The 23,818-nt window shown below is 44.8% G+C and overlaps 1 protein-coding gene across 7 annotated transcripts in view; it reads left to right on the top strand.

The window, feature by feature from the left end:
- MICU1 (mitochondrial calcium uptake 1) overlaps positions 1–23,818 on the top strand; it is a 512,953-nt gene that overhangs the window by 54,333 nt on the left and 434,802 nt on the right. For 5 of the 7 annotated variants that reach the window (XM_029609121.1, XM_029609118.1, XM_029609119.1 and 2 more), the window contains exon 2: positions 5,511–5,657. The exons of the other annotated variants lie outside the window; for them this stretch is intronic. The gene's annotated coding sequence lies outside the window, so the exon portion shown is untranslated. The remainder of the gene's footprint in view (positions 1–5,510; positions 5,658–23,818) is intronic. 7 annotated transcript variants of the gene reach the window in all.

Raw genomic sequence — 23,818 nt, 5'->3', positions numbered from 1 at the left:
TCTTCCAGCACTAGCACGAAAAGAGCTGGAAAGATAGCTGGGAAAAGAATTCAATCAAAGGCAGCAGGCACCATGAAAGACAGTGAAAGCACTGTGCTTTCTGTCACTGTGACTCTCTTTTTTTTTTTTTTCTTCTTGTCTCCCTATGGTATGTGCTTCCTGAATAGAAATGAAGCCTGCATTGAAACATGAGGAAGAGGAGGCAGTCACAGGGACAGGAAGCAAAACACTTCTACTGTCCCCAAGGCATATGCTGCTGCTTCTTAGTTCTCTGGCTAGCTGCCTCTCTGGAGTCCTACTCCTGTGCTTGGATTTTGATTTAATTACTTAACATTCCAAATCCAATATCGGGGCAAGTTACATTGGTAGGTCTCTTCCTAAGAGCTTACAGTCTGCATGATAAATGCCTTAACACAGTAGTAAAGCATGGTTTTACCTCTAATATAGCCAAAAATGGTAATGAGCAGCTATGCATGTAAATGCTTTGCAAATTAATGCAAAGGAGCTCATTACTAGTAAGTTTTAATTAAAGAACATGGCTTTGCTGAAAGATTGCAAATTGTTATTTTCTAAAGTCAACTATGAAGGAGTTGTAGCTAACTAATGATGCGCATTAGCATCAGAATGCTAATGCGCATCCTGATGCTTCTGGGCACTTTCTTAAAAAGTACGACAAAATACGCATACACGACTACATACTTCCTCCATGAGTTCAAGACACTCCGCTAATCATAATGGGAGCAGTAGTCATGACAGGAGGAACGGCAAAGGACGTTACTGCTCAATAACGCCATTGAGAGGTTCAGCAGACCTCCAGCAGTTAAGGAGAAGAACTTTGGAGAACATCTAAATTACACAACTAGGTGACAATTTGTCCCCTAAAAAGAATTAGTATTTTGGACTTTGGTTAATCACACTAAGTAACCATAGGCCCATCTCAGGTAACTAGTGTTACCCTGATGAAGAAATGGTTCATTTCGAAACGCTGGACCAGTGTCTGGGATGATCAACATTGATACAAGTTAAGTAATTAAGAACATTCTTTTGGTCCCATCATCGTGTTTCTCCAAGAATTTTATTGTTTTTATGTGCAATAGTGAAAAAATTCCCCCCCCCCCCAAAAAAAATTAGGAACAATGACACATTAAGACCAAGTGATTGTAATTGCCATGTATCAGACATAACTGCATAGGAAGTTATGTATGCTGTCTGCTGCACAGTTCTGATGGTCTTTACCTGTTCATTTATGACTATTCACTGGACTATACTCATATCGCTTGAAACTGAGTGATCAATTGTATTTTGGCGTGTTGTTTGTATTTCACTTGGTTTGCCTCATATATAATCACCATTTGTTAAAGGACCAAATTGTCCCAATCAACCCTCCACTCCCCCCCCCCCCCCCCCCACACACACACTGTGTGTAAACTTCCACCCAGGAGTCTTGTGAGATCCCTGTGTGTACTGCATGTCGTCTTTAGTGGTGGCTTTTGTAAAAAAAAATCTTAAAAGCATGCAGAAAATACCCCTGCCATCCATTCAACCCCATCCCTTTTCAATTAATTCTCACCATCCCTCAGTTGTAGAATCCCCCCAACTCCCTTGGGCATACCTGGTTGACTAGTGGGGCCTGGAGTGCCTCTTAGTTCTGGGCCTTCTCCATTCGAAATGGTGCCAGCCAGCTGTGATATAAGTTAGACACCTATCACGTGCTAAGGACATAAGTTGTATGATGACTGGCCAATGTCATTTAGAATGGAGAAGGTAGTGGGCCGGAGCCTAGGGGGTACTCAGGCCACTAGGTATGCCTGAAGAGGGGTGGGTCAGGGGGAGGGTTTGAAACTGGGGTGAAATTTATTTAAAAGGAAGGGGTGTTACAATTTTAAGAATTTATTTTTTATGAGGAGCATCTCTAGAGGCAACAGGGAGGTTACACATGTTGATGGGGGGGCTGCTCTGGACTTTAAAAAGATGGTGGCTCTGTGTGAAGGGGTTGTCATTGGAACTTTTACTCTACTGTAGTTTAGTGCTGGGAAAAATATCGAGTTGAGGTGTTAGTAAGCTATTTTCCCCTCTGGTTTTTATCTGAGGCAATGGAGAGTGAAGCAACTTGCCATAGATCATAAGGAACATGACTGGGAGAAGTGGAATTTGAACTCTGACTTCCCTGGTCTGCAGCCTGCTGCTCTAACAACTAGGCAACTCCTCCACTCCACTTCTGGTGTTTGCTCAGCTGCAGCTCTCCAGTTGCCATAGAAATGACAAGATTGGAAAGATGACCATACCTGGAAACTCTCTGGATTTCACTCAGTGACTTTGATCAATTTCCGTGTCTCTAATGAAATATTAAAAAGCTCTGGGCCTCTCTCTTTCCTGCTCCAGCCACTCCCATTCTGTAAACCTACAGGGAAAAGGAGGAGAACAGTAAGCCTGGAGCACACACCCTGCAACCAGCATGAGGGGAAAAACAGACAACTCAGTCTGCAGCTATGATTCAGGATTTGAAACTCAAGAGTAGAGTGAGGGTGCACAAGTTAAGGAGCTGTGACTTACATAGGGGTGGGTGCAAAGAAAATGCTGAAGTCAGGTAGGGAGAAAGGGGAAGAACATTTTTTTTTTTAAATGGGGGACTATCTCAAGGAGTCATTAATGAATGGGAAAATCTAGGGGAAGCAGAATGGACAGTAGGAAAAACTGAAAGGAGATGATATAAGGGCAACTAATATTTTTGTTAGGAATATACATAAAGGGAAGAAGAAAAAGAGACTGTTATGATTTTCTGAAGAAGTAGCTGAAAGGGTAAGGGAGAAAAGGTTCATAAACTACAACAGATTGCAGAAAGGAAGACAGGCGAGAATATCTGGAAAATTAAGAGAAGCTGGGAAAGTAGTCAGGAATGCAAAAATTCAAATAGAAGAAAAAATAGTAAATATGGTAAAATGGGAGGGAAGACTTTTTTTTTTTCTTTTTTTAGATATGTTATAGAAGGAAGTGCAAAAGTGGCATTATGAGACTCCAAGGTGAAGAGGAGGAATATATAGAGGCTGACGAAAAAGCAAAATGACTTAACAGATATTTAAGTGTTCACTGTGGAAGGGCCTGCAGCAGGACCACATAAAACAAACACAAATAAAATTAGAAGTGAGGTAAACCTCAATCAATTTTCAGAACAGTGTGTTCATGAGTAGCTAACTAAATTTAAATACATAAGACGATGAGACCAGATGGGATACATCCGAGGGTATTAAGGGAACTTAGAAATGTCCTAGCAGCTCTGCTGGCTGATCTTATCAATTCTTCTATAAAGTCTGGAAAAGTCCAAGAGGACTGGAAAAAGGCGGATGTAGTTCCTATTCATAAAAATAGAGGTAAGGAGGAGGCTGAGAACTATACACTGGTTAGTCTGACCTCTGTGGTGAATATACTAATGGAATTGCTATTAAAACAGAGGATAGTACAATTTTTGGAATCCAATGGATTGCAAGATCCAAGGCAGCATGGTTTTGCCTGAGGTAAATCTTATTAAAAGGATGATCAATTTCTTTGATTGGGTGACCAGAGAGTTGGATCAAGGGAGTGCCCTAGACGTAGATTTCAGCAAGGCCTTTGACACGGGTCCGCACAGAAGACTTATAAATAAGTCTTCTGTGCGGACCCGTGGCATGGAACCTAGAGTGACTGTAGGTTAGAAACTGGCTGAGTGGGAGGTGAAAAAGAGTAGTGGGAAATGGAGGTTTTCTCTGAGGAGGGAGATGTTGCCAGCAATGTGCCTCAGGATTCGGTCCTTGGCCTGGTTCTTTTCAACATTTTTGTGAGTGATATAACAGAAGGATTGTCGTGAAAGGTTTGTCTTTTTGCCGACGATACTAAAATCTGTTACAGGGTAGATAGCCAGGAAGTAGTGGAAACATGAGGAAGGATCTAGCAAAGCTTGAGGAATGGTCTGAGGTCTGATAACTAAGAATTAATTCTAAAAAAAATGCTGAGTAATATATTTAGGATGCAAAACCCAAGGGAAAAGTACAGTATTGGAGATGATGTTCTCAGCACAAAGGAAGAGTAGGATCTGGGGATAATTGTATCTTATGATCTTCAGGTGCCCAAACAGGTGGATAAAGCGATATTAAAAGCCTTAAAGATGCTTGGCTGCATAGGGGAAAGAACGGTCAGCAGAAAAAGGAAGGTGATATTACCCCTGTATAGGTCCTTGGCGAGTCCTCACTTGGAATAGTGTGTACTGTTCTGGAGATCGCACCTTCAAAAGGATATAAACAGGATGGAGTCAATCCGAAGGATGGGTATTGAAATAGTTAGTGGTCTTCGTTCTAAAGCATATTTGGATAGACTTAAAGGTCTAAATATGTACACCCTAAAGGAAAGGCAAGATAGGGGAGATATGATAGAGACCTTCAAATATCTCAGAGGTTTCCATACACAGGAGGTGAGCCTCTTTCAACAGAAAGGAGGCTCTAGAATGAGGGGTTATGCAATGAGGTTGAAAGGGGGGGTAGATACAGGAGTAATCTTAGGAAATATTTCTTTACAGAGAGGGTAGTGGATGCAAGGAACAGCCTCCCAGTCGAAGTGGTGGAGACAGAAACAGTATCTGAATTCAAGAAAGCATGGGATAAATACAGGGGATCTCTAAGGAAGTGATGGGAATTATAATGCTAAATTAATTGGACAGATGCGCAGATTAGAGGGGCCATACAGTCTTTTTTTTTTGTGCCATCATGTTTTGTTTCTAATACTGGGGTCATCCCTGGTGGGGAGGGTGGGCATGTGGGAAAGTTGTGGCAGAGAGACAGAGAATGTGGATTAGCAGGGAGGGAGTGGAATAGAGAAAGTTGATATGCATTATTGCTTCCTCTCATTCCTTTCTCCTGCGCTAATGAACCACAATCTCAGGGTGACCATGATTCAGGTTCGTAGGTATGAAGATGGGTAACTGAGAGGTGGGGAGAGCAAAGTCTGTAGTTGGGGCTGGAAGTTGAAGGGAGAAAGAGAAGGGATATGGGAGTTTGGTTGGAAGGGGAGCTTACTAGAGAGAGATTAATAGGTAGGGAGATGGAAAGCTGGGAATAGTTTGGGGGGGGGAGACAAGTTAGGGAGATGGAGGTATGGAATGGAGAAAGGGGACAGAAAGGCCAGTGAAGAAGAAATGGAAGACTCAGAGGGGTCGGTGGGGAAAAAGACAGGGAAGTAGAGGGGTGGAAAATAGAGAGATGAGAATTGGGCTGGAGAGATGTTAAGTTAAGAAGTCCCCAAATTATGGTCCAAGGGCTGGATTCGCCCTTGATTGAATTTCATTCGGCCCCCAGCAGCAGAAGCTTGATATGATCTGCAGTGGAAGTGTTGGAAGCACATTCTGGTACTCCCGCCAACTTAGGTACTTGAAGTCAGAAGTGCAAGTGGCAGCACGTCAGAGCAGCGTGGACGGAGCATGCTGGTGCAAGACCACCACTGATTGGCTGTGTAATGCATTGCTGTCATTTGTATTGCTTTTGCAGATGGAGCCACTTGGGCTGAAGGCAGAGAGAGAAGCTGCAGCACAGTCATAAGGATTTTTTGGCTGTGAAGGGAGATTACAGGCCACAGGGAGAAAGACACTGGCAGTATCGAGCTGTGGGTTCTTCAAGGTTACCAGGGAAAGCCAGGTAAGGATGCTGGTCTCTGGAGCTCTCAACTGCTCTACCATCTTTTTGGAGCTGTGGAGGAGGGGAGCATCAACATCATCCCCTAAGGATCCAGGCTTTGAAGGCGTAGAAATGCTCTCATTATTATAACCCAGATACCAAGACCAAGTGTCTCTGTTTGGATTAGGATATCCAATGGCTAATGCCACAAATCTGGGATGTTGCAAGAGGAAGAGAAGGAAGTAGAGAGGGATCAAGAGTGCATGGGGATGTGAGTGAGAGTGTACCATACGCATACAAAAACACCCCATTCTGTCATCTATCCATCCGTCCACCCTCCCTGTCCCCTGCTTCCCTAAGCAGGCAGGTATTGGCCAGACATGGTCCCCTTTCTCAAACCTTTCTCAGTAATCAACTCTGAGAGGTTATCTCCTCCCTTCCTCACAACTCAGCAAACTCTGAGAAGAAACTTACTGCCTTCACTTTCTATGATTGGAAGTATCCTATGTGGCTTTTCTGTTGAAAAGTTTTGGTACTCCTATGTTAAGTGTTAGTAATGAAGGGAGAAAGCTGAAGAAGAAAAATGGAGAGAATTAAGACTAAAGAAATCCGAGAGACAGGTGAGAGAGATGAAGAAAGGAGACCAATATAAAAAAAAAGAGAACCAGGAAAATAGTGAGAAGACAGACCAGATGAAAGCAGATGTACAAGATCTTGTCTTGGAAACTTAGTAGCCAAATGTTAAGTCGTGGAGGATGGCTGCTAGAGCTTCTACAGGATCCACTGTATATAGCATAGCCACAGCAACTGGAGCTGGATTCAATGATGCAGGAACTGCAACTGCAACTGTAAAAAAAAAACAAACAAAAAAAACCCCCCAGCTGGAGCTAGAACAGCCTGAAGTGGAGCTGCTAAAACTGCTGGTGCAACTGGTGCAGGGAACACTTGAAAATCTGGAGTCACCAGAGGATTTGGCACTACTTGGAATGGAGTCACTGGAGGAGCTGGTGCTACTTGGAATGAGGACACCGGAATAGCCTGTGCTGCCTGAGCAAAGTTGCTGGAAAAGCTGGAGTTGTCAGTGCAAAAAGGCGCTGGAGTAGGTGCAAGTTTAATCAATAGTCCTCCATTTGGTTCTCCAAACATGGGAATCCATGGCAGTCACAAACCCTTCTATGCTGTCCAAGACTGGGCTGTCATACTGCCAGGGGAGACAGCCCTTTTGTAAGGCCAGTCCTTTAAAGAGGCTGCATATGAGGCCCACTTTGACCTTGTCAATGGGATAGTCATGAGGATACCTCTGGAACTAGTGATAGCAATGATTAATGAAGGCCTGGAACTGACCCAGGCACCATCAGATTTTTCCAGGAAGGACAAAGGGGGCTCCTCAGATGTCAGCAGAGAATTTTCAGGGCAGGATCAACGTATAGTTTTGGCTTGTCTCTGAAATTTCCTCAAGGTCTCCTTTCACTGGGCCTGGATTTAGGGCATCCATAGTAGTAGATTGAGACTGGAACATAGAAGCAAAACTTGGATTGAAACTTGGGAGAGTCTTTTGGCAATAGCAGCCAGAGGAGATTCAAGACAATATTCAAAATTGTTTTCAGAAAGTTGCACCTGTCATCAGATTGCCCTCTTATCCCAGTAGTTGTCATCCACCTTTGACCTGAGGCCTAAAGGAAAATGTTTAGGGGCCTTCATTTTCAGTTTTTATTATTCTTTATTTTTCCTGGGAATTTATCAGGGTTTATTATGACAAGGAAAAAAATCAGTTGGGGAAAAGACTCATTCTTTTTCCAGGTAAATATCAGTTTATTTTGGTGGACAGAAGTCAGGACCATAAAACAATATGAAGCAGATTCCCCATCCCTATCCTTACCTAGCATATCCTTCTCTTCCCCTACCCCAGCCTGCCAAGAACCTTCTCCCCCCCCCCCCCCCCTCCATTCACCAAACTCTCCCAACAGTATTCAACCTTACTGATGGCTTCAGGCTTCTCCTCTCCTTCAGGAGCATTCTTACTGAGGCTCCCATGCTCTGCAGCACTACACTTCTGCTTTTGTGCAGGGCCAGGGAACTTGCCAGGAAGTGCTTCTGGTAGACAGGGCCTGCTTCAAATGCATTTGTGGCACTAGACCGCAGGTAATTTGGCTGTTTGGAGGATGAGAAAGCAGGATTTGAAACATGGCATTGGCAGCACTGGAGGGTGAGCACTTTCATTGGTGGGGAATGGGACTTGAAACACAGTATGCGATTGGCCCACAATAGTGGCTGGAAGCCTTAAAATCTGCAGCTTTTTAATCAGCCTAACATTAAGGTGAATATTGGTTTAAACAGATTGTCATCTTTGGAAAAATCTGGGAATTTATGGGCAAAAATCGGTTAAAACTGAAAACAAAGGACCCTAAAATGTTGCAGATGATCCTGCTGGGGTATGTAGGAGAAGGGGCTGTTTCGAAGGAAGAGATCAGATGCATGATGGGTTTGAGAAGTAGATCAGCTGGTGGGGGAATGACAGATCAACTGGGGGATGTAAGAGTTGCTGAAGATGTGAGAGGAGGAGGGGAGGATGGGGTTTGAGGGAGGAAATGACAGAGGATCAGTTAAAGGTTATAGGAAGGACTTGGGTTCCGAGAGGATCAACTAGGAGGATGTGAAAAGGACTGGAGTAGGTGAAAGAGGAAAAAATGAGCTGGGGGATAAAATAGGGGATCAGCTAGAGGAGCAGAGGTTGAGAGAGGGATCCGCTGGAGGGGGAAGGAGGTTAAGAGATGAGGTCCTCTATGGGGGTGGAAGTTGAAAGAGGATTGAGTGGAGAGGATGGAGGTTGAGAAAGAGGATCAGCTTGAGTGCAGAGTAATTGTTGGAAAGGGACCACATACCCTTGCGAATTTGTTGTTAGTCCTCTGGGAGCATGTGAATGTTCAAGTGATAAGATGTGGACACATTGGCTAAAAGTTTGGAAAACTCTGTCCTAATAGCAGAAAGCAAGGCAATAGAGAACAATCAAGGCATGAACAAAAATACATGATATCGCCTTATCTACTTGTTTGACCATCTTAAGATCATCAAATACGATCACCTCCAGATCCCACTCTTTAATGCTTTGAAGAATTTCGCCCCTTACATTGTACCTATATCTTGGATTTTGGCATCCTAAATACATTACTCTGTCAGACCCTAGATCATGTTTTCTACACCTTCCTGGCTGTCTACCCTGGTGTATTTTTTTTGGAATCATCAGCAAAAAGAAAAAACCTTTCCCGACAATCCTTCCATAATCCATCCTTTTGTCTTCAGGAATCCTTTGTCCCACTGTTTTTTGAATTAATTAATGTTTTTGTCTCTTATCACCTCTTCCAGAAAGGCATTCCAGGATTCACAACCCTTTCCATTAAAAATATTTCCTGACATTGTTCTGGAGTCTACCTCCTTAGCACTTTGTATCATGACCCCTAGTTCCGCACTTGCTTTCTGCTGAAAACCGGTTTGCTTCTTGTACATTAGTAATACATTTCAGATATTTAAATGTCTCTCATAACCCTCCCATCTCTCCTTACTTCTAAGGTATAAGCATCTAGGTCCTTCAAACCCCACATCATTTTGTTTGCTTTTCTCTGGACTGCCTCTATCCTATTTCTTTTCTTTTGGAGGCACATCCTCCAGAACTGAACACAGTACTACAGGTAAGGCCTCATCAACAATCTACCCAGAGGCATTATCGTTTCCTTTTTTCTTCTGATTATGCATCTTCCTATGTATCTCAGCATCCCTGTGGATGTTGGTCACCCATCTAAAGTCTATGTCTACCCTTAGAAGATTTGAGACTGTAACCTGCAGTCAGTCTATACATTCCCTTCCCATCACTGCCTGGATATGCTCTCCTGGCAGGCCAATATGTTTGGGCTGTCCATTTACCTCTGTCTCCATGCCTTCTAAGGCCCATTTTTATGATTTTGAGATGTCTTCCCGTTTTTATTGTTAGAGGAGAAGGGTTTATCTCAACAAAAATATTTTCTATGCATTGGTGGGTTTTGTTCTCTTTTTGGTTTATTTTTTGTTTAAGGCAGCCCTTAGCTAGGGAGTCCAATTTGTGTCACTTAACTACTTTTTTTCAGAGAAAGCAAATATACTTATCTGTAACAGGTATTCTCTTAAGATGATAGTTCACCAGTCACATAAATACCTCCTCCTCCCCTTTTTAAGTTGTTCTTCCCCGAGTCAAAACTTCTGTATGAAAATGAGGAAAACTGTCGGGCCATGACAGCATGGAACTGCCATGCATGGATAGGGAAATGATTTTGCCTGTTCAGAAAGCTCTGCAAGAATGTTTGCTTGGTGTCAAGCACAGTCGCATGACCCATATACATGACTGGTGAACTGAAGAACAGGTAAGCAACTTACCTGTATCTTTTCTGCATTACCCAATCTATTATCTTTCAGTTGTATGTCCAAAAATAGTAAAATTTAGCACTTTATGGCACTGTAATTGGTAGTTAAAGCATAGACGCCAAGGGTTTGATGCCATGACCCTTGCTGTTCCTACCTATAGCTGTCCCTCCAGAAAGCTAAGCACAGGGTATTCATTTTGGGGAGCTTTACTACACACCTATTCTGTCGAATAATTGAGGATGTGAGGCAGCTATCTAGCACTGGAAAAATGAAAATTAAAAAAATAACCTTGTAATAGATTATTTAAAAATTGAATTTGCATTAGTTGAATATATTGTAAATGTTTTAAAATATATATGCAGGCACATGTAGGCACATTTTCTTTTCCGTGAGTGTCTGGCATTATGCATATCATATTTGCTAAAGTCGCAGGCCAATCAGACCCAGGCCTGCCTATCCCATTTGCATGGCGGTGAATAGAAGACTGATGTGCATGGAGAGAGACCTTGCTGTGATAGGGTCTGATGATCTGAAGGCAACAAAGCAATGCAACAAGAAGGCTTGCTGGGCTATATAAAGAGATGCATACCAGCAGGAAAAAAGAAGGTAATAATGCCTCTGTGCAGGTCATTGGTGAAGCTTCACCTGAAGTACTGTGTTTAGTTATGGAGACATATCTTATAAAGGATAAGTACAGGATGGAAGCAGTCCAGAGAGAGGCAACCAAAAACACTTATGAGAGGAGACTGGAGGACCTAAATATGTATACCCTGGAGGAGAGGAGAGGCAGGGGAGATATGATGCAGACTTTCAAATACCTGAAAGGAATTAATGATGCTCTAAAATCAAAGGGGCAGATTTTTAAAACAGCGCGTGCAGGGTACATTTGTGCATGCTACCCGGTGCGCACAAATGTACACCTGATTTTATAACATGTGCGCGCTGCCGCGCACATGTTATAAAATCCGGGGTCGGAGCACCAAGCCCTAGAGGAGTCCCGATTGGCTTTCCCCGTTCCCTCGGAGGGAACTTTCTTTTCGCTCCCCCCCCCCCACCTTCCCCTCCCTTCCCCTATCTAAACCGCCCCCCAGCCCTACCTAAATTCCCCCCTACCTTTGTTGTTATTATTTGTGATAATTCTGGGTGGATCCTTGGGCCGGTGGCAGATGACCACGACCCCGGGGGAAGATCCCGAGAGGGGCCACCGGTCAGGCTCAGAGTTGGGAGACAGACACACACTAGATCTTTTATTAAACTGTATAGTGAACCACCAGAGGCGGCAGTAGTGAGCTGGAAGAGCCCGGCTGGGCTGTAGTCTCTCAGGCACTGGAACAGCGATCCCAGGATGGCTGAGCTGTAGAGAAACTGAGATAGTGAGTAGGCAGAGTATGCAGAGTTCAGGAACAGAACCTTGATAGTAACACTCACACAATAGTCTCTTGAAGCAGCCCAGAGGCTGGTATGAAGTAGGCCCTCAAGGAGCGAGTACCTGGTTCCAGGGAAAGCTCTGAGAGAGAGATGGTAACTCACTGGTGTTGTAGGCAGCGGTGACTTCTGGCAGAAGTAGTATTCGGTAGCAGGTCCGGGAATGTGGGCCCTCGAGGAGTGAGTACCGGTTCCAGACTGTGACCTGAAAAGCAAGAGATAGAGCGAGGCCCCTGAGGAGCGGGTACCCCTGGTAAAGTCCGAGGAGGCAGAGTAGCAAGGTATGCGGAGAGCGAATCCCATCCACAGCGATATCTGGAGGAAGCTAGGTAAACGTAAGAAACATAACCTTTGCTAACTTGAATAGCTAGCAAAACGAAGACCTTAAGTATCCGGTGAGGATGACGTCATCTCAGGGGGACACCCCTGAGGTTCACACCACAGCTGGTACTTGAGTCGGGGCTGTGCCGCGCACACACCCTTAGGCTTCAGGAGAACATGGCAGAAGGCAGCGTCTAGCCAGTCCGGGGATGCCGGAGGAGGTCGGCAAGATGACGCCGCGGCAGCTAAACTTCCATTAGCCAAAGAGGGAGTCGCAAAAGAGGTAAGGTGGGCGGAGTGGAGACTTCGGGCAGCGACTGTCGCAACAGTTATCTTCTTTACGCCTACCCGAGGCAGGCGTAACCTGCTCGCACCGGCCCATCATCCCCCGGCATGGCCACTGTGCCGGAGGACTCAGGACCGCCCCTTTTTTCAAAGCCCCGGGACATACGTGCGTCCCGGGGCTTGCGCGTGCCACCGAGCCTATGCAAAATAGGCTCAGCGCGCGCAGGGGCAGGTTTTCGGGGTTACGCGTGTAAGTTATGCGCATAACCCTTTGAAAATCTACCCCAAAGCTTTTCCAGTGGGAAGGAAGTTGTACAACTTAGGGATCCATTATATGAAACTCCAGGAAGAAGACCCAGGAACAATAGCAGGAGATATTTTTTCATGGAAAGGGGGGTAAATGCATGGAATGGCCCTCCTGGAAGAGGTGATGAAGTCAAGAATGTTAATGAAATTCAGAAGGGCATGAATAAAGACAGAGGATTCCTTGTGGCTAGAGAATATAATTGGAAGAATAGAGTAACTGCTGCTACACCTAAAGTTAACATTATTGCATGGGAGTACCTGCCTGAGATAGCAGTTACTACCCTAAGCAACTTGCAGGGCTGACTGGATGGAACATTTCGATCTGTATCTGCAATCATGAACTATGTAACTATGTAATGTAGAATTCTTCAAGACTATCTCTGTCCTTTAGTGTAAAAGATTTAATAAGTTGTAGTGATCAGATTTGCAGCATTGTTTAAAAAAATTATGTGGAAGAGTATCAGTAGGTAAATGATTTAAATGACATATGAGTAGATAGCAGTAAGTATCCTGAAAATTGGAGCAGGCTCCAATAGTTTTGAAAATCAATCAAGAGCAACAGAAGCTGCTCTGTCGCTGCAAAAATATGTTTTACAGTAAATTACTTAACAGATTACTTTATATGAATTCAATGATGCTCAGTCAACCTACACTCTGTGGAGCTATTAATTTTCAAAAAAGATTTTTAAGAAAACTGAAAATATATTTATAGGAGGAGTGGAAGGTTTCATATATAGGGTAGGTGTCCCAGCACCAATATACAATTGGTTATAATCATCAACCTACCACCACCTCCAAGCAAACAATTAAAAAAAACATTTTTTTTAGTGAATTGAAATTGAAGTCCCAATGATATTCAATGGCATCCGTGGACTGTTAGGTGTTTACCTTACTTGTGGGGAAAACCGATGTGATCTTCAAACCACTGTTCAATTTAAAGCGGGTGCATGAACGACTTCCCAAGTCTGTTGGTTGCTTTTAAGTGTTAAAATACAATCCCGACACAAACAAGTTCGTGTTTCAGACGACAGTCTTTCTTCAGGGGAATATGATGTCAAATGTAACCAACCAACATTCAGCAGATGTGAAGGACAACTTTTCGTGAGGTTAGAATCCAACAAGGTTGGTTACATTTGACATCATATTCCCCTGAAGAAAGACTGTCGTCTGAAACATGAACTTGTTTGTGTCGGAATTGTATTTTAACACTTAAAAACAACCAACAGACTTGGGAAGTCGTTCATGCACCCGCTTTAAATTGAACAGTGGTTTGAAGATCACATCGCTTTTCCCCGCGAGTAAGGTAAACACCTAACAGTCCATGGATGCCATTGAATATCATTGGGACTTCAATTTCAATTCACTAAAAAAAATTTTTTTTTTTAAATTGTTTGCTTGGAGGTGGTGGTAGGTTGATGATTATAACCAATTGTATATTGGTGCTGGGACACCTACCCTATACATGAAACCTTCCACTCCTCCTATAAATATATTTTCAGTTTTCTTAAAAATCTTTTTTGAAAATTAATAGCTCCACAGAGTGTAGGTTGACTGAGCATCATTGAATTCATATAAAGTAATCTGTTAAGTAATTTACTGTAAAACATATTTTTGCAGCGACAGAGCAGCTTCTGTTGCTCTTGATTGATTTTTGATTCTATTGGATCGCTGTTTGCTGTGGTGGTCGTTTTTTGAGATCCAATAGTTTTGAGCCAGTCTGTGTTGCTAAATTGTATAATCTTTTTGTCTTCACTGTCCTTGCTGTGTTAAACACCATCCTGGCGTGCACTTAGTGCTTCTTACAGGAATTACCAAACTTGGATCTATGACACACACATTTTTCAGGGGGTGGTCTTCTGACAGTTGCATCTGAGACCTCTGTGCTATAGCCATTCCAGATCTTCCATCCATTGAATTGTGAGTCTTTGCTGTATTTTATTTGGTCTATGTTTTATGAAGTGGTTTACATTTTGTATTTATTGTTGTGGTGACCCTCTTATTTGAAGAATACAGTTTCCTAAAACATGCCTTCATCACTTGTAGATATATACATGCCTCCTTAATCCTTATGCATGTACCAATCTGCACATTGCATTCCGAAGGGGAAACTCTGCTGAAGATTCCATCCCTTAATATAATGAGTTCAGCTACTTCTTGGGATTGCATTTTTTTCTTGTGTGGTCCCTCGAGGGTAGAATAAGGTGCCATAATCAGTGTTTGTGTTATTGGAGCTGTTACCTTTTAGAAGGGCTTTGAAAACCTTTTTATTTCACCCAGGTTAGGGATAGTTTGGTACTAAATAACTTAAAAACATTGGGGCAGATTTGTTCGCGCAACGCGGCGTGAACAAATCTACGCCCGATTTTATAACATGCGCACGCAGCCACACGCATGTTATAAAATCCAGGGTCGGCGCGTGCAAGGGGGTGCACAATTGTGCAACTTGCGTGCGCCGAGCCACGCAACCTGCCTCCATTCCCTCCGAGGCCGCTCTGAAATCGGAGTGGCCTCGGAGGGAACTTTCCTTCCACCCCCTGCATCGTCCCCTCCCTTCCCCTACTTAACCCGCTCCCCCTCCCAGCCCTACCTAGAGCCCCCCCTTACCTTTGTTGAAGAAGTTACGCCGGCCAATGGCCGGCCCGCGATCCCGGGCACAGCAGCAAATGGCTGCTGTGCCTAGAGGCTCAGGCCACGCCCCACCCTGCCCCGGGACATATGCGCGTCCCGGGGCTTGCGCACGCCACTGAGCCTATGCAAAATAGGCTCGGCGCGCGCAGGGTTTTTTTTTTTTTAAGGGTTATGCGCGTAACCCTTTTAAAATCCGCCCCATTATGCATTGCATTGCTGCTATTGGTTTTTACTTTTTTGTATGTTTTGGTTGCTTTAACGCGGGCCCGTGCCAGCTGCCCTGAGCCCGTAACTAGCCTGGCATGGTGTGCATGGCCTTAACTCCCCTCACCCCCTCCACATACCATGGAAGTTGGCTGTCTGATCCTCTCAGGGCCTACCCTTTCCTGTCACCACACCTTCAGTAGAGTCGTGATGATGCATCTGTCCTACCTGCACGACGCTGGTGGGGGAAGGACCAGCAGTTTCTGATGTCAGCTGGATTTTATACTAGCATGTGCCCTCACCACTTTCCTTTTCCAGCCAGAGCAACATTTCCCCCCCCCCCCCCCCCCCCCGCCTATCCTAGTGCCAAAAAATATATATAATTAAAAGTCATAATAAACACTGAAATCAAGAGGGAAAGGGGAAACTTCGATTGTCTCATTGGGGCAAAATATCTGTTTATTTTAGTGTTATATTGTGCACAGAGAGATTCCAATGTTCAGCTAGTTTCTCTAATTGTTTGGTTATTGTTATGATTGATTGTCGCAGCTAGTAGGCAGGGTGGGGTACCCGAGCCAGTGTGAAGTTTTATTGGCTGGAGATGACTTTTACAGTAGCCTTCATGGCAAGGGTTGACAAAATAACGGCCGCACGGCCTTGTTTCGCGTTGGGTCTACAAGGCCGTAGGGCAACAAAGGACAGGTCATAATGTGGCGGGTGGGGAGGGCCAGCCCAACCATTGCTGCTGCCTTACTAGTGGGTGGCTGGAAATAGGGGCAACCTGATTTATTTATGGGTGTCTGGCTCGGGTATGCTAGGATAGTATTTTGTTATTTGGAAATAATAAAACTGACTGCGGCCGTTACACCAAAAATAAAAATTTAGTGCTGCTTCACTGATTTTGCTGAGCAGTTTAATAACTAGGGAATAAGTAGCCAAATAAATAGTTTTCTCCCATGTAACTGAATCCCTTGTACAACATGAAGCATACTGTTGGTACTATCAAACATTCATTACTTTTTGTCTGTATTGTCGCTTTCATTATAATTTTTTCGTAAATGTCCATGTGCATTCCTGTGCAGGATGGCTTTTCAACTGTGCTTCCTCTCAAGGCTCAGTGTTAGAATAAGTAGAGTGGCTTCTTAAACTTTTGGCTTGATACTCACATTTTCTAAACATTCTCTTCCCCTTCCTCCTGGCTATTTTATGAATAACTATATTAATGTACTTTTCAAATGCTTTCCTGCATTTTTATTTTTACCAGAAGATTGACTGTTGGGTGTAGGATTACCTTGGAAGGAATCTTCTTGATGAACCTGGTGTTTTGTGGCATGGGACAGTTTGAGCTGCATATAGCTCTGAAGGTCTTCGTTTTGGTCAATTCAGTTGTCTGTGCTGAAGGAAATAACTTATCTCTGTATGGTGCTGATAGCTGCAGGCCAAGCTCCCCTTGCTTCTTCCCACCTGCTAGAGATGTGACCTGTAGAGTATCCTCTGCTAATCATGAGCAGTAATTCAGTATGTTCAAGAGCCGAATTAGCCCTTTCACAGGCAGAACTTTCTATGGCTGTGTGTTACACAAGGCATTGCTGTTAAAACATGCCCTGGAGAACAGATTACATATGCTCTTAATGGTAAATCAGAGGGTATGATAGTATATGGGGCAAATACTGGGAATGGTGGAAATCCAGTTTCTACACAATATACCGGTACATAATGTTGTCTGATAGTGCAGAAAATATTTGTACATGAATAGGGTTGCCTAGTATGACTGGCTGTTTATATTGTCTGCTAGTTTTAAGGTTAATATTTGTTTGCCAATGTTAGAATTGCTTGCTAATGTTTAGATCGGTATTTGATTGCTAGTGTTAGAATTGTTTGTATAGCTGGAAAATAGACTGATTCTCTGAGCTAATAAAAGATAGTATTTCTTAGCCAGTGCTTGAATTGTGAGTTTGCAAAGGTCACTAACTTGATCTGAGAAGGTGAGAGTACTGGTTTCTAGGAAACTAGTTTGATTCTCACCCTCCCATTCACCCCATCTCCCACCCACACTGTCTCATTATATATATAGGTAGAGAGAAATAGAGAGAGATAATATAGATTATCATCCCCAGTAGGAGGAAAGTTTTCAAAATAAGTCAAGTAGTCACTTAAAATAATATTAATTAACTCTTATTTTAACCTTTGACTAATTTTAGTTTTGCTGCTGGTCATTCACTAACTAACATTAATCACCCAGTTGTCAAATAAAAAAAACACATAGATTTTAAAAGGCTAAATATAGGCTGTTAGGTAGATAATTGAAATCTAGAACCTCCAGGATTTTATTTTCAGACATGCTTCCTGTTCCATGCGCAGGCCACGTAACAGAATCTCAGTGCATGGATGAGATGATGGTGCAGGGAAAAGGGTTTTAGATTTGTTAGGAAATGGGAAGGGGGGGAGGGCTATTCCAGTAGAATGGGCTCCACTTTAACCAGAGTGGAACCAGGCTGCTGACATTAAATTTTAAAAAGGAGATAGAACAGCTTTTATATAGAATATGTGGGAAAGCTGCCAGTCGCTCAGCAGTGCTTAGTTCGGAGGGAAGTATCTTCAAAGTATACCAAGTAAGTTAGAATGTCCCAATGGAGAGGTGGTTGTAAAAGCTGAACAAACTTAATTGTATTTAAATACAGAGCACGCAGATAAAAATGACTCCAAACTGCCTGGATCATCTGATAATAAGCAGGTTGTGGGTACATATAAAAAAAGAATTTCCTAGTGTGTAGACAGATGGACTCAGGACCTGTTGGTTCATGCTCCCCTGCCAGCAAATGGAGCCCGAGTAAGCTGACGTCACAGTATATATAACCCTGCAGTGACCCCAGCCTGCCAGTATTCTCTGTCTCCAGCAGATGGTGGATGTGCCTCTTGCTGTGGGGATTGCTTTGAGCTATTTGAAATTCTAAATTCAGGAAAAGAAAGCCCCGCTCTTCTGTTGTGATACCTAAAGTTCCCCCCCCCCTAGTTGAAAATTCCTGAGGCAATTTCCATGGTCCCTCAGAGGTGTGCCTTGGTCCGGTAGCTGGGTTTCCCGGCATAGGCTTAGCTGCTAGTTCAGCTGAATGGCAACAGGTGCATGAGGCCGAGCGTGGCGGTGGCAGCAGATGCCCTCTCCCCCCTCAGCCTGAGACCGAACCTGTACTCAGCCAGTAAGCGCTTAGCTCAGGTAAGGTTTATTAAAAAAAAACCCAAAAAAACCCATATGTTTTACCTGAATCAGAGACAGAGGGGTTTCAGGATTTCCTCTGGTCTCTGGTCTTGGCTCGCTGTGCTGACGTTTGTTCCCGCTCCTGTTGGGGTTGGGGAACTGGGTAGCCTGGTGGGTTGAGCGGCCCTCGGTGGGCTAGGCCCCGCACTTAGGCTTTTTTCTTGCATGCCACATGGTAGGCCGCAGCGACCGTTTTCGCGCACTCTTGTACGTGTTCTGCTACCTTCTATAGGCCATTGGTGTGCGCAGTGTGTCGGCTCTGCGCACGCGTTATGCGCTTGGTTTTTGTGCGCACTTTTTACGTGCACAAACTTTTTTTTTTTATGCCCTTAACTTGGCGCACAGGTTGTGTGTGCGCCTTGCCACACTTTCTTCTAGGCACTTATTTTTTGGGTGCATTTCATTTTTGAGCACTAGCCGTTCTGACTCACATTTACTGCAGTGATGGCACCAGTAAGCAAGAAGCCTAAGCGTCTTCTTATTTGTGTTGCCTTTCATATTAGGGCTTCTCAGCCTGACCTGGCTTCTAACCTGTGTCAGTGCTGCTCAGACGCTCAGTGAGAGTTGTCGTCCTTGGATTTTGCTAAGCCTGGCTCTTCCCATTCTGATGATGGGTTGGTCATGGCCTTGACTGGGGGATGCCAGATCCTGGTTCTCCCTTGACTGGCTCCTTTGCTGGCGAAGGCAGTTCTGTAGGCCCAGCGGCAGTTCTGTAGGACCAACTCCAGTTCCTTCTGGGCTTGGTCTGGACTTGGCCGCTGTTTCTTGGGTGGAATTTTTTCAAGGTTTACAAGCCTTTTTTCAGGTGTAGTCCTCCGCTTCGACCCTCAGCCGGTGGCTCCTTCCTCTTCCAGTCTAATGCTTAAGCACCAGGGCTTGTCTCGGCTCCCTGTGGGTGTTCCCAACAGTAATCCAGATGGTGCTGCTGATGAGGTTGATCCTGATTCCCTGGAAAATGGGGAAATTCCTCTGGGGCTGAAACTGAATTGAACCATGCTGAGATTCTTTCATAGAGATGAACTGCCGGCTCTGATTTCCCAGACCTTGAAACAGCTGAGTGTCCCTGGTTTGGATGCTATGTCAGAGCTGAAGAAGAAACCCATTTTGGTTTCCTTAAGTAAAGCCTCTTGTTTTTTCCTGGTGATGTAAGCCATCCAGGAATTGATTGATCTGGAATGGGATGCCCCAGAGGCAAATTTTAAAGGGGGTCAGACATTGGAAGGCCGTACCTTCTGGATCTGGCTGTGCAAGAAAGTTTGCGTTTTACAAAGTGGATGCTGTGGTATGTGCCATGTCTAAGTGGATGACTGTCCCCATAGAGGGAGGAGCGGCCTTGAAAGATGTACATGATAGAAGGATTGAGGCTATTCTTAAGCAAGCCTTTGAGACAGTGGCGATGAATTTACAGATTGCCTCCTGTTGTGCCTTAGTGGCAAGATCTTGTCTGCTTCACTCTCAGGAGGTTGCTGAGTCTGGATGGAATTCCAGAGTGGTTCTGGAGCCTGCTGTCACCTTTTTAGCAGATGCAGGCTGTGATTTGGCCCGGATCTCGGCCAGAGGAATTGCTTTGGGATAGCGGTCAGGTGTCAGCTCTGATTGTGAAATTGGTCAGCTGACACAGGTTCCAAAGCCAATCTTACCAAGATGCCCTTTAAAGGCTCGCTCTTGTTTGGGAGCGAGTTGGAGAAACTGGCCAGTAAGTGGGGAGAGTCTCCGATGCCTCAGTTGACGGAGGATAAGAAACAGTTACACGCCCTTTTGATATGAGTGGTCATTTCCAGGGGTTCCAGGCATTTTCAACCCTACAGAGGAATGACATTTTAGCAGACTCGGCCGTTTGGTAGGTCTCGGTCCTTTTGTCCCCAGCAGCCCAAGGGAGGAGCGGGCTCGGGTGGTGGACTTTTCCAAGCTTCACAATGAAGGTTTGCCGAACCACCTTCTGGAACAGGAAATAGGGGGACTTCTCTCTCTCTCTCCTTTATTGGACGTGGGTTGAGATCATGTCGGACCAGCGGGTCCTGGAGGTGATTTGCGAAGGGTATGCACTGGAATTTCGCAGTATTCCTCTGGACATGTTCATGGTGTCCCCACAGAAGTAGCAGGCAGTGGAGTTCACGCTTCAAAGGCTCCTTAGACTGAGGGCTGTGGTTCTGGTGCCCACAACTCAAAGTATTGGGCGATATTCCATTAACTTTGTTATGCCCAAGAGGAGGGCTCCAATCGTCCTATCTTGGATCTCACTTGAAGGTGACTCATTTTCGAATGGAAACCTTAGGCTCTGTAATCATGGCGGTGTAATCGGGGGAATTTCTGACCTCCTTGGGTCTGTCAGAGGCTTTCCTTCATATTCCCATACAATTGGAACATCAGTGCTTTCTATGCTTTGCAGTGTTGGGGCGCCTTTATCCGTTTTGGGCTTCCTTTTGATCTTGTCACTGCTCCCACAACATTTTCCAAGATTATGGTAGTGGTAGTGGTGGCCTTGTGAAAAGAAGGAATGCTGGTGCCACCCGTATTTGGACGACTGGCTGATTTGAGCCAAGTCTCAGGTAGAAAGCTGCCTCATGACACACAAACTGATCTCCTTATTGCAAGAGCTTGGTTGCTCTTGGTCAGGTTCACCACCCAATCTTCAACCATCCCAGTCGTTGGAGTATCTGGGGGTCCAGTTTGACATGGGACAGGACAGAGTTTTTCTACCGGAAGTTTGGATCCAAAGATTGATGTCTCAAGTGCATCAGTTGATGAACACCATATGCCAGATGGTGTGGTCCTTCCTATAGGTACTGAGCTTGATGGCAGCTACCCTGGAAGTGGTGATATGGGTAAGGGCACATATGCATCCTTTTCAGCACTCTCTGCTGTCTCACTGGAACCCACAGTCTCAGGATTATGCGGTTCGGCTCCACTTGCCGATGGAAATCTGCTCCCGCCTCCAGTGGTGGTTGCAGGAGGATTATCTGAGAAAGGGAGTTTCCTTGTCCTCTCCGGCCTGGTTGGTACTCGCAACAGATGCGAATCTCCACAGTTGGGGTGGGGTGGGGGCTCACTGTCTGGAGTTAATGGTCCAGGGGTGCTGGAATGCTGAAGAATCCCGCTGGAACATCAGTCACCTGGAGTCCCAGGCGGTACGGCTGGCATGCTTGCAGTTCAGCCACAGACTGTGGACTCGAGCGATGTGCATGAGGTCAGATAACGCAATGGCCTATATCAATTGCCAGGGAGAAACCAAGAGCCAGCAAGTGTTGCAGGAAAATAGACGAGCTGATGAAATGGGCAGAAGGTCATCTGCAGATGATCTTGGCCTCTCACATTGCAGGAAAAGACAATGTAAGAGTGGCAGCAGGGAGAGTCTGGACTCAGGAGAGTGAGTGTTGTCAGCCAAGGCAATTCAGCTAATTGTGTATCGCTGGGGCCTTCCATTCCTAGGTCTGCTGGCGACTTCTCAAAATGCGAAAGTTCCTCTCTTCTACAGTTACAGGAGAGATCCCCATGGTCCCTGGGAATAGACGCTGTCATACAGGTCTGGCCGGAAGACAGATTGCTTTATGCCTTTCCTCTGTGGCCCTTGCTGGGCAGGATAATTTGCAAGATCAAAGGCCACAGGGGGCTAGTACTCCTGGTGGTGTCGGACTCGCCCAGGCATCTGGTATGCAGATTTGCTATGACTCCTGGTGGAGGCTCCCCCTTAATCTTCTGCCTCACATGGATCTGCTTCAGCAGGGACCAGTTCTTCATGAGGATCCAACTCTATTCTGTCTTATGGTCTGGCCCTTGAGAGGGCTTGTCTGTTAAAACGTGGTTATTCCTCTGCGGTTATTGCCACTTTACTCCACCGATCACAAGTTCTCCACTTCCTTGGCTTATGTGTGGGTTTTGAGAGTTTTTGAGGCCTGGTTTGAGGACCGGGGTATTCTTTCTTGTTCAATTAAGATCCCTCTCATTCTGGATTTTTTGCAGGATGGATTGAATAAAGGCTTTGCCCTTAATTCCTTGAAGGTGCAGGTTGTGGCTCTTGCCTGTTTCAGAGGCCTGGTGAATGGTGTTTCCTTGTCTCATCCTGATATGGCCCATTTTTTGAAGGGAGTGAAGCATCTTAGGCCTCCCTTAAAGTTACTGGTTCCATTGTGGAGTCATAATTTGGTGCTGGACTCTTTGGTCGGCCCTACATTCCGACCACTTCATAGCCTTCCTTATTATATGGCTATATGTTGTGTGTGTCGGATTTCTGAGCTGCAGGCCTTGTCTTGCTGGGAGCCATTCTTTGGATGACTTCAGGGGTGTTACAGCTGCGTACTGTTCCATTCTTCTTGCCCAAGGTAGTCTCTGACTTTCATTTGAATCAGTCCATCTCCTTGCCATCCCTGGATAAGGTCAGAGAGTTTCGCCTTTTGCGCTCTTTGGATGTTAAGCATCTTGTGTGGTATCTGTAGATCTCAGAGTCTTTTCAAAAGATGGATCGCCTGTTTGTTCTCCATGGTGGGATTATGCAGGGTGCTCTTGATTCGTGAGCTACCATAACTTGCTGGATTAAGATGGTGGTCATGGCTGCATATGTGGATGCTGGAAAGTCGTTGCCTACTCAGGTTAGGGCCCATTCCTCTAGGTATCAGGCAGTGTCATGGGTGGAGGTTAGTCTGTTGTCTCCCATTGATATCTGCCGAGCTGCGACGTGGTCCTCCTTACACACTTTTTCCAGGTTTTATCATCTGGATGTGCAGGCCCATGAGGATGCAGTCTTTGCACATGCAGTGTTGACTGGACCACGGGCAGTCTTCCACCTGTTGGGGAGTAGCTTTGGTACATCCCACTGGTCCTGAGTCCTTCTGTCTACATGCTAGGAAATGGAGAAATTACTTACTTGATAATTTTTTTTCCTTCCTGTAGACAGATGGACTCAGCTTCCTGCCCTTGGCTGCCTCATGGGTGCATCAGTAGTCCTCCTGTGGGGCTCTGGCTACAGTCCCTAGCTTGGGGTACCTAGAATCTTATGTGAGTTCAGTGTTTTTGGTTGGTTGAGTACAGTTCTGTTTGTTTTTAATCTTGTTTTAATCAAGTTTTTGCTAGTCTGGCCACAGTTGCTTTTGAAGAGAATACTGGCAGGCCGGGGTCACTGCAGGGTTATATATACTGTGATGTCAGCTTGCTCCATCTCCATCTGCTGACAGGGGAGCATAAACCCACTGGTCCTGAGAACTTCTGTCTACACTAAGGAAAATGAAATTATCAGGTAAGTAATTTCTCCAATTCAAATAAAACTACTTTAAAATGTCTGTATCTCAGATGTCTGAAAAACAAGACTGGAGAGTTAGAATGTATTATGCTAAAAGAAGATATAGACTTAATAGGCATCTAGGAGATCTGG

Source organism: Rhinatrema bivittatum, chromosome 7, assembly GCF_901001135.1.
Source record: "Rhinatrema bivittatum chromosome 7, aRhiBiv1.1, whole genome shotgun sequence".
NCBI lineage: Eukaryota > Metazoa > Chordata > Amphibia > Gymnophiona > Rhinatrematidae > Rhinatrema > Rhinatrema bivittatum.
The sequence above is the reverse complement of the archived record's forward strand: the minus strand, read 5'-3'. Positions and strand labels throughout refer to the sequence as shown.